The following is a 10,956-nucleotide window of genomic DNA, read 5'->3' as shown; positions in this document are numbered from 1 at the left end:
AACATGCAACATAAAGAAGCATGTTATGCTTACGGGTTAGTGATGTTCGCTTCTTACCAAAGTGAGAAAAAGAACATCGGATTGCAACTTTTAAATAAAACATTCCCACAAGTGACGGATTCAGTAGTTGAGCTGAGAAACAAGGTTTTTAGATTATTACGGGGCTGTTGGACATTACAAAACCCTCGCCCTTTTGACGACATTACAACATGCTGCCTAGCCAATGGTCATAAAGGTTATTTTCCATAAGACCAAGGATGGGAAGTCGTCTCAGTAAAACCAGAATGCATGACTTGTTTCTGAACTTATGAATTACGTGTCTTTATTTCCTTTGCTGAACAACTTGCGTATTAACTAGGTTTATCTTCAAAACTGTCCTGTATCAAAGTGTACTATATTTCATGTTATATGTATTATAGCGATGTTGTAAGTTTGAAGAATATTTGTATGTGATATATTATTATAATCAGTTTTTCATATAGAATTGTAGTAGTTGAATTGTGTATTAGCTACTAAGTATGAACTTAACGGGTAGGTAGTACCCGAATTTAAACTTATAAAACGCTAATATGAAAAAAAAGCTTTTATAAATGAGTTCATAATATGCTACGAAATACTATTGACTACTCTTAATATTCTGTATGATTAACTCGATTCAGTTGGCTATTTTGAAGGAAATGGCACCGACTACTCGACACACCATGAATATGAGCGAAGAGGAATTTCATACCTTTCTTGCTGCAAACATAGCCGCAGTACAGGCTGCACTACATACCAACAATAACTCTGAATCTAGCAATGCAGCTAACGGCGCAAGAAATCGTGTAGGATGCTCCTACAAAGAATTCACTGCCTGCAAACCTTTGGAATTTGATGGAACCGAAGGATCAATTGGATTGAAACGGTAGACCGAGAAAGTCAAATCGGTGTTTGCCATAAGTAAGTGTACTGAAGAGGAAAAAGTTAAGTACGCTACGCATACCTTCACAGGTACTGCGTTAACGTGGTGGAACACCTATCTTGAACAGGTAGGACAAAATGCTGCTTACGCACTACCGTGGACGGCATTCAAGCAATTGATGAACGAGCAGTACCGTCCTAGAAACGAAGTCAATAAGCTCAAGGTAGAGCTTAGAGAGTTACGAACACAAGGGTTCGACATTACCACGTATGAACGACGATTCACAGAGTTATGCCTATTGTGTCCGAGAGCGTTCAAAGATGAAGAAGAGAAGATCGACGCGTTTGTAAAAGGGTTACCAGTAAGGATTCAAGAAGATGTGAGTTCACACGAGCCCGCTTCCATACAAAAGGCAAGTCGAATGGCTCATAAACTCATAAATCAGATTGAGGAAAGAATTAAAGACCAGGCGGCCGAAGAAGCCAACACGAAACAACTCAAGAGGAAGTGGGAGGAAAACGGTGACAAGAGTCACAAGTACAACAACAATAACAATTACAACCACAATCGCAACAACTATCCCAAAAACCGCAACAATAATCGTAACAATAACCGCAATCCTAACAATAACTACAACAAACATCCCAATAACAACAACAACAACCGTTTCAACAACAATAACAATCCCAAGAACAACCTCAATAACAACAACGGCAACAAAAACCAAAAATAGCCATGTCATAGGTGTGAAGAAAATCATCAGGGGTTTTGCACGACATTTTGCAACAGGTGTAAAAGAAATGGTCATAGCGCGACAAAGTGAGAGGTCTACGGACCAAAGTTTAACATAACTAAAGGAACAAATAGTGTCGGAACAAGTAATGCCGAAACGAATAGTGTCGGAGCAAGTAATACCAACGCTGTTTATATAAATGTGGAAAACCAGGCCACATTATTAGAAATTGCCCGAATCAGGGGAATACTAATGGGCAGGGCTGTGGAAGAGTTTTCAATATTAATGCGGCAGAAGCACAGGAAGACCCGGAGCTTGTTACGGGTACGTTTCTTATTGACGATAAATCTGCTTATGTTTTATTTGATTCGGGTGCGAATAGAAGCTATATGAGTAGATAATTTTGTGCTAAATTAAGTTGCCCATTGACGCCTTTGGATAGTAAATTTTTACTCGAATTAGCAAACGGTAAATTAATTTCAGCAGATAATATATGTCGGGAGAGAGAAATTAAACTAGGGGATGAAACGTTTAAAATTGATTTAATACCAGTCGAGTTAGGGAGTTTTGATGTAATAATTGGCATGGACTGGTTGAAAAAGGTGAGAGCAGAGGTCATTTGTTACAAAAATGCGATTCGCATTATGCGTGAAAAAGGAAAACCTTTAATGGTGTACGGAGAAAAGAACAACGCGAAATTAAATCTTATTAGTAGTTTTAAGGCGCAAAAACTAATAAGAAAAGGTTGTTACGTCATTCTAGCACACATCGAAGAAGTTAAACCTGAAGAAAAGAACATCAGTGATGTTCCCGTCGCAAAAGAATTTCCCGATGTATTTCCGAAAGAATTACCGGGATTACCCCCACATCGATCTGTTGAATTTCAAATAGACCTTGTACCAGGAGCTGCACCAATAGCTTGTGCTCTATACAGACTCGCACCCAGCGAAATGAAAGAATTACAAAGTCAGTTACAGGAACTTTTAGAGCGTGGTTTCATTCGACCAAGCACATCACCATGGGGAGCTCCTGTTTTGTTTGTCAAGAAGAAAGATGGTACATTCAGGTTGTGTATCGATTACCGAGAGTTGAACAAACTTACCATCAAGAACCGCTACCCACTACCGAGAATCGACGACTTATTTGATCAACTACATGGCTCGTCTGTTTATTCGAAGATCGATTTACGTTCTGGATATCATCAAATGCGGGTGAAGGAGGATGATATTCCAAAGACTGCTTTTAGGACACGTTACGGTCATTACGTGTTTATGGTGATGCCGTTTGGATTAACTAACGCACCAGCTGTGTTTATGGACCTCATGAACCGAGTGTGTGGGCCATATCTTGACAAGTTTGTCATTATTTTCATCGATGACATACTTATTTACTCGAAGAATGATCAAGAGCACGAAGAACATTTGAGAAAAGTGCTAGAGTTGCTGAGAAAAGAAAAATTGTACGCGAAGTTTTCAAAGTGTGTATTTTGGTTGGAAGAAGTTCAATTCCTCGGTCGCATAGTGAACAAAGAAGGTATTCAGGTGGATCCAGCAAAGATTGAAACCATTGAAAAGTGGGAAACCCCGAAAACTCCGAAACACATACGCCAGTTTTTAGGACTAGCTGGTTACTACAGAAGGTTCATCCAAGACTTTTCCAGAATAGCAAAACCATTGACTGCATTAACACATAAAGGGAAGAAATTTGAATGGAAAGATGAACAAGAGAAAGCGTTTCAATTGTTAAAGAAAAAGTTAACTACGGCACCTATATTGTCATTATCTGAAAGGAATGATGATTTTATGATATATTGTGACGCCTCAAAGCAAGGTCTCGGTTGTGTATTAATGCAACGAACGAAAGTAATTGCTTATGCGTCTAGACAATTGAAGATTCACGAACAGAATTATACGACGCATGATTTGGAATTAGGTGCGGTTGTTTTTGCATTAAAGACTTGGAGGCACTACTTATATGGGGTCAAAAGTATTATATATACCGACCACAAAAGTCTTCAACACATATTTAATCAGAAACAACTGAATATGAAGCAGCGTAGGTGGATTAAATTGTTGAATGATTACGACTTTGAGATTCGTTACCACCTGGGGAAGGCAAATGTGGTAGCCGATGCCTTGAGCAGAAAGGACAGAGAACCCATTCGATTAAAAGCTATGAATATAATGATTCACACTAAACTTACTACTCAAATAAAGGAGGCGCAACAAGGAGTCTTAAAAGAGGGAAATTTAAAGGATGAAATACCCAAAGGATCGAAGAAGCATCTTAATATTCGGGAAGACGGAACCCGGTATAGGGATGAAAGAATTTGGGTACCAAAATTTGGAGAAATGAGAGAAATGGTACTTAGAGAAGCTCATAAAACCAGATACTCAATACATCCTGGAACGGGGAAGATGTACAAGGATCTCAAGAAACATTTTTGGTGGCCAGGTATGAAAGCCGATATTGCTAAATACGTAGGGGAATGTTTGACGTGTTCTAAGGTCAAAGCGGAGCATCAGAAACCATCAGGTCTACTTCAACAACCCGAAATCCCGGAATGGAAATGGGAAAACATTACCATGGATTTCATCACTAAATTGCCAAGGACTGCAAGTGGTTTTGATACTATTTGGGTAATAGTTGATCGTCTCACCAAATCAGCACACTTCCTGCCAATAAGAGAAGATGACAAGATGGAGAAGTTAGCACGACTATCTTTGAAGGAAGTCGTCTCCAGACATGGAATACCAATCTCTATTATCTCTGATAGGGATGGCAGATTTATTTCAAGATTCTAGCAGACATTACAGCAAGTATTAGGAACTCATCTAGACATGAGTACTGCCTATCATCCATCAACTGATGGGCAGAGCGAAAGGACGATACAAACGCTTGAAGACATGCTACGAGCATGTGTTATTGATTTCGGAAATAGTTGGGATCGACATCTACCGTTAGCAGAATTTTCCTACAACAACAGCTACCATTCAAGCATTGAGATGGCTCCGTTTGAAGCACTTTATGGTAGAAAGTGCAGGTCTCCGATTTGTTGGAGTGAAGTGGGGGATAGACAGATTACGGGTCCGGAGATAATACAAGAAACTACCGAGAAGATCATCCAAATTCAACAACGGTTGAAAACCGCCCAAAGTCGACAAAAGAGCTACGCTGACATTAAAAGGAAAGATATAGAATTTGAAATTGGAGAAATGGTCATGCTTAAAGTTGCACATTGGAAATGCGTTGTTCGATTTGGTAAACGAGGGAAATTAAATCCAAGGTATATTAGACCATTCAAGGTTATTGATCGTGTCGGACCAGTAGTTTACCGACTTGAGTTACCTCAACAACTCACAGCTGTACATAACACTTTCCACGTCTCAAATTTGAAGAAATGTTTTGCTAAAGAAGATCTCACTATTCTGTTAGACGAAATCCAAATCAACGAAAAACTTCAATTCATCGAAGAACCCGTCGAAATAATGGATCGTGAGGTTAAAAGACTTAAGCAAAACAAGATACCAATTGTTAAGGTTCGATGGAATGCTTGTAGAGGACCCGAGTTCACCTGGTAACGAGAAGATCAGATGAAAAAGAAATACCCGCACTTATTTCCAGAAGATACGTCAACACCTCCAACTGCTTAAAATTTCGGGACGAAATTTATTTAACGGGTTGGTACTGTATTGACCCGAATTTTTCCAAGTTTATATATACTAAATGAAATTGATATTTATATGATTAAGTATTTCCAACATGTTAAGCAATCAAACTTGTTAAGACTTGATTAATTGAAATAGGTTTCATATAGACAATTGACTACCCAAGTTGACCGGTGATTCACGAACGTTAAAACTTGTAAAAACTACATGATGACATATATATGATTATATATATAGTTAACATGATATTATGATAAGTAAGTATCTCATTAGGTATTTTAACAATGAGTTATATACATAAAATTGAGTTTATTGAATTAAGAAACTCGAAACGATATATATAACGATTATCGTTATAACAACGTCTTACTAAATACATATGAATCATATTAAGATATTGATACACTATTTTTAATCATGATAAATGATAAGTAAACATGTCATTAAGTGTATTAACAATGAACTACATATGTAAAAACAAGACTACTAACTTAATGATTTCGAAACGAGACATATATGTAATGATTATCGTTGTAACGACATTTAAATGTATATATATCATATTATGATATATTAATATATCATAATATCATGATAATATAATAATTTAACATCTCATTAGATATAATAAACATTGGGTTAACAACATTTAACAAGATCGTTAACTTAAAGGTTTCAAATCAACATTTACATGTAACGACTAACGATGACTTAACGACTCAGTTAAAATGTATATACATGTAGTGTTTGTAAGACCCTAATATTTATTATACGGAAGGGTATTTATGCTACATAAAGTGCAGGAAGCATTGTGTAATTACACAAAGCTCAGATTCTGCCCAGACATGGGTGCGCGCCGCGCACACCCATGGGTGCGCGCCGCGCACGAGCCCAGCGACAGAATTCTGTTTTTTCTATTTTGGGTTTAATGAGGGGCTTTTTGGTCTTTTCACTTGAGGCCGGATGTGAAGCCATATCAGCTGGTTAGATTCAATTTTGGATCACATTTCACATCCATTAACACTCTCAAATCATTCTAGAGAGAGGGGGAGATTTCTAGAGAGAGATTTGGGGTTTTGGAGAAGAAGGAGCTTGAATTGATTAAAGTCTCGGGTTTTAAAGTTGTTCACCTCGTTCCTAGCTACGTTTTGGTGGTTGTGGTAAGTTCTAACTCCGAATTTCATTGTTTGATTTTGATAATCAAGTTAGGGTTTGAACTTAAATTGATGAGAAACCCATTTAAACTCTTGGAGTGAGTTTAGTGATGCTAGTAATCGGGTTTGTTGTTATTGTTGGTGGATTTTGGGTTGGTGAACTAATTGTCCATGATTAGGACTTGAAATTGGGTTTAATCACTTAAGTTAGTGATTATGGAAGTATTGAAACCCATTTAGGGTTATTTGGTTGACTAGTTTTGAATTTGGGTCAAAATTAGGGTTTAGTGATGATTATGACCCAATTGGCGATTTAATGAGGTTTATAAACTTAAAATGGATTAAGTTGAAGTATAAAACCGAGTTAAAGGTGTTTTGGTGTCAAAACTTGTAAATGGTGAGATTTTGACCTTATGGGTCAAAATTAGGGTTTATGGGCAATTTGGAGAATTGTAAGTGTTTAACACTTGTGTTCGGGTTTAATTGGCGTGTTAGGACCATTCTCACTTGTGTTAGTGATTATTGGTTAATTTTGGGTGCGGTTTGTACTTGGAAGTGCATTTGATTCGAATTTGCACTAAGTGTCAAATTGGGTTGGTTTGTAAATCCAATCTAAGTGTGTTGTTGAATTTGTGATAATGGAATAGGTACTTTCCATTGGCGAGTTGCGGTTTACTTGGAAGCATTCATCAAGGCGACAAGGTGAGTGTTAATATCCTATGTGCATATGTATGTGTAGGATGGGTGCGGGTTGGGTGAAGTGGTTCTCGGTTATAGAGCTCACTTCACATATAGGTGGATTTGATAGACTTGCGTTTAGATCCAATTGGCACGGTTGTGCGTTTTGGTTGACCACCTTTGGCGAGGTACACGTTTTGTGTGTACAATATCACACGTGGTTGTAATGTGGATGATATAACCTCAATGGCGAAGGGTTTTGAGTTGGAGAAGTGAATCGCGTGTAGTTCGAATTCACGATGACGCGTGTAGTTCGATCATCTTATCAAAATGAATCTTGTGTAGTTCGGATTCATGGTGACTCGTGTAGTTCGGTCATCTTATTGAGGTAGTAATCTCGTGTGGTTTTGGATTACTAAGGCTCGTGTAGTTCGGCCAACCTCGATGTTGTGAAGATAGTAATCTCGTGTGGTTTCGGATTACTAAGGCTCGTGTAGTTCGGCCAATCTTCATTGTGGTATTTGGTTCTCGGTATTGGGTTAAGGTGTTAACCTTGTTCGTTTATATTGTTATATATTAATGTATTGTTGTGTTGTAGCTAACCCTCCGGGTGTAGCTATTTGGAGTGGTTCACATCGTCGTTGGTGAACTTATATTTTTGTTGTTGTATCTTAGCTCGTGCTTAGTGTTTGTACGGTACGCCTAGACTAGCTTGCCTTTATGCTTGGTTGTTCGGTATGCGGTATTTGATATTTGTGTGGCGTATTCATTTTATACATATATATGTATGTAGTATATTATCATTCACTAAGCGTTAGCTTACCCTCTCGTTGTTGACTCTTTTTGTAGATTGCATGCGGATGGTGGCTCGGGTAAGCGCGAGGATTAGAGGACTTGCATAGTTGCTTTAGAAGATCTTGCTTTTGGATTGATTAGGATTGAGTAGCGTATCCCCAATCGCCATGCTCGGTCTTTATTTTGTGTTAAAAGTCATGTGGTCGAAAACTTGTATTTTGTACGAAAGTCGTAAAACGGCCGATGTGGGCCCGGTCTCGTAAAACTCATTTTATTATTGGAACGTGTTAGTTTTAACTAATATAAATTGTTGTGAAAAGCGTTTGGTCTAAAAGTGTCGGGAATTCGAAGATCTTTTCGCGAAAAATGGACATTTTGATCAGAACTGTCACAGGCCTTGTGCGCGCCGCGCACAGGCAGTGGTGCGCGCCGCGCACCCTTCTGTCCAGTTTAAAAAAAAAATTTACTCCGCGTTTTTGGTTGGTTAACGGGTTGGGATGTTACAAGTGGTATCAGAGCATGGTCTAAGGGATTTAGGTGACTTGAGATAGGTGCCTAGACTTAGACTTTTGTGTGTGCTTAATTGTTGCGGGACTTGTAGGATTACGGGTCGGAATGAGTTATAGTTAGTGCCTTGATTGTAGGTGGACTAACGTTTATATTAGTAATGCGGATATTATTAATATATTATTTGGGTTGTGGTGTAATTCTCGCGTGTGTTTATATCGCGTAGAATTCTGTTTGTGTTTGTTTATATCATCGAACGAGGCGGTTGTTGTACTAACGAGTTGATGCAGCGTGTGTGCGTAATAAGGACTTGCAAACCTTATTACGGGTGCAAATCGTGTCTAACAAGTGATGTACGACGAGTGTTTAGCAAGATGGGGCGGTATGGTGCGTATGGTTTTATACGTTCATGGACTAATTGTTTTGCATTCTTTAGAATGGCGACGCGAAACGAGATCGAGACGAATGACGAGGAGTTTAATACTAGAGTTTCGGCCGCCGTTGCGGAGCAAATGGGTGCGTTGGAAGAAAGAATGGATAGGAAGTATTCCGAATTTCGGGGTAGTAGTGAAATGGAGCGTTATCTTAAGAGCTTCATGAGGACTAAACCCCCGATGTATGACGGGAAACCGGATCCTTTGATAAGCACAACTTGGATTTCGGACGTCGAAGGGTGCTTCCGTACTATTGATTGCCCTCCTGAGAGAAAGACGAGACTCGCTACGAGTTTGTTGCGGGGTAGGGCAAGGGATTGGTTGGATGGTAAGATTGATCTTGTCGGTGGCGAGACGTTTGTGGCTTTATCGTGGGACGACTTTAAGGAGGAATTCTTCGAGGAGTTTCGGACTTCGGCCGATTTGTGGGAATTGCGTAATGAGTTGCGAAATTTGCGACAAGGATCTATGGATTTGAGTACTCTCAAGACGACCTTTATGGCGAAGGCTCATTTTTGTCCGGAGTATTTGGGGAATGATCATTTGTTGATGGGGGATTTCTATCGGACCTTGAATGATGACTTGAAAAGTAAAATTAGTCGGGGTCAAGCGAAATTGTTTTCGGAATTATTCGACTTGGCTAGAGGTTTCGAGTCGTATTCACGATCGAAAAAGGGTGAACCTTTAAGTGAGCGAAGGGTCGTTTCTTATGGTGCTCCGAGTAAGAGGGCTAAGGGTCCGAGTGTGAGCACGGGTGGTACGCGAACGGGTATGTCGGATTCTAGTGCGGCTAGATGTTACAATTGTGGCGAGAGGGGTCACAAGTCTTGGGAATGTTCGGTACCAAAGGGTGATGGTATGGTGTGCTTCAATTGCCAAAAAGAAGGACATCGTAAGTCGGAATGTCCCAAGTTAGCGGGGACGGGTGCGGCAAGGAGACGTTAAGGTACATTTCATTTTAATAAATATGTCTTTTGATTATTTATTAAATGCCGTTTGAGTTTGAGTTGTATGCCTTTGTTGTGCATGTTATGCTATGGGTGACGTTCCTAATGGAAGTACCCTATGTTGATGTTTGATTGACGGGCGAAGGGCGTAAGACTTGGTGCAACCAAGCATCCCTTAGTATTTGGGAAACGTTTCTACCAAGCCACGGAAATGGTTTTGGTGTTTAGTTGTTAAGCGCGTGTTCGCTTTTATGTTGAAGTGACGAATCATGAAGTTCGTCAGTTGGTTGGAACCCTTGAGATCGAGTGTTTTAAATCTCGATGTGTGTTGGTAATGGAGTCTTTATGACGCGACATTAGGTGCCTCTTTTATACCTACTAGCGTGGTGTTCGACTCCGATTGTGTTGCGGTACACTTTTCGTTCAAAGTGTTTAAGGGTTGGTTAAAATCCTTCGTGTGCTCAAGGTTGGAGCAAGATGTGGTAATGGGTCGTGTGAGCCCAATTGTTGGTAAAGTCTACCTGTGGTAGCATTGTGTGGTTATAAGAGTTGTGATATTGGAACGTAATTCCAAGTGGGGGAGTTACACTCCCGCACGAGGAGGCTTTGGTGGGAGATTTCGGATGATACTTTTGGTAGATCCGGAAATTTTTGGTCGATATGTGGTAGAGTACAATTTTGGATAAATTGTCCTTATGGTTTGGGATTTGTAAATTATCACCGAGGTGGTAAGTTGGTGAATCTCGTTGAGAGATAATGGACGTGTTTGGCGAGCAAGGTGAAATCCTTCGGTTAAGGGAGGTGTGAGTCGGGTTCTCTTTTGGAGAATTATTGTTCGGTACCTATGTTTGATATAGGTGGTTCTTGCTCGATTATGGATGGTTAGTGGTCCGCTAGGGTTCTCTATAGTGTAGCAGAGCGCGATGTTGCACTACTCATTGATTGAGGCCGAAAGTGCGTATGTGATAGATGAAGCATGACCTTCGGGGTCCACTGACTTCATCGTGGGATTGTTGATTGATGAAGCATGACTTTCGGAGTCCGCTGACTTCATCATGGGATTGTGATTAATGAAGCATGACTTTCGGGGTCCGCTGACTTCATTATGGTATGGTTGATTGATGAAGCATGATCTTTAG

This window comes from Rutidosis leptorrhynchoides, chromosome 4 (genome assembly GCF_046630445.1).
Source record: "Rutidosis leptorrhynchoides isolate AG116_Rl617_1_P2 chromosome 4, CSIRO_AGI_Rlap_v1, whole genome shotgun sequence".
NCBI classification, from domain to species: domain Eukaryota; kingdom Viridiplantae; phylum Streptophyta; class Magnoliopsida; order Asterales; family Asteraceae; genus Rutidosis; species Rutidosis leptorrhynchoides.
Note: the sequence above shows the minus strand (reverse complement) of the source record.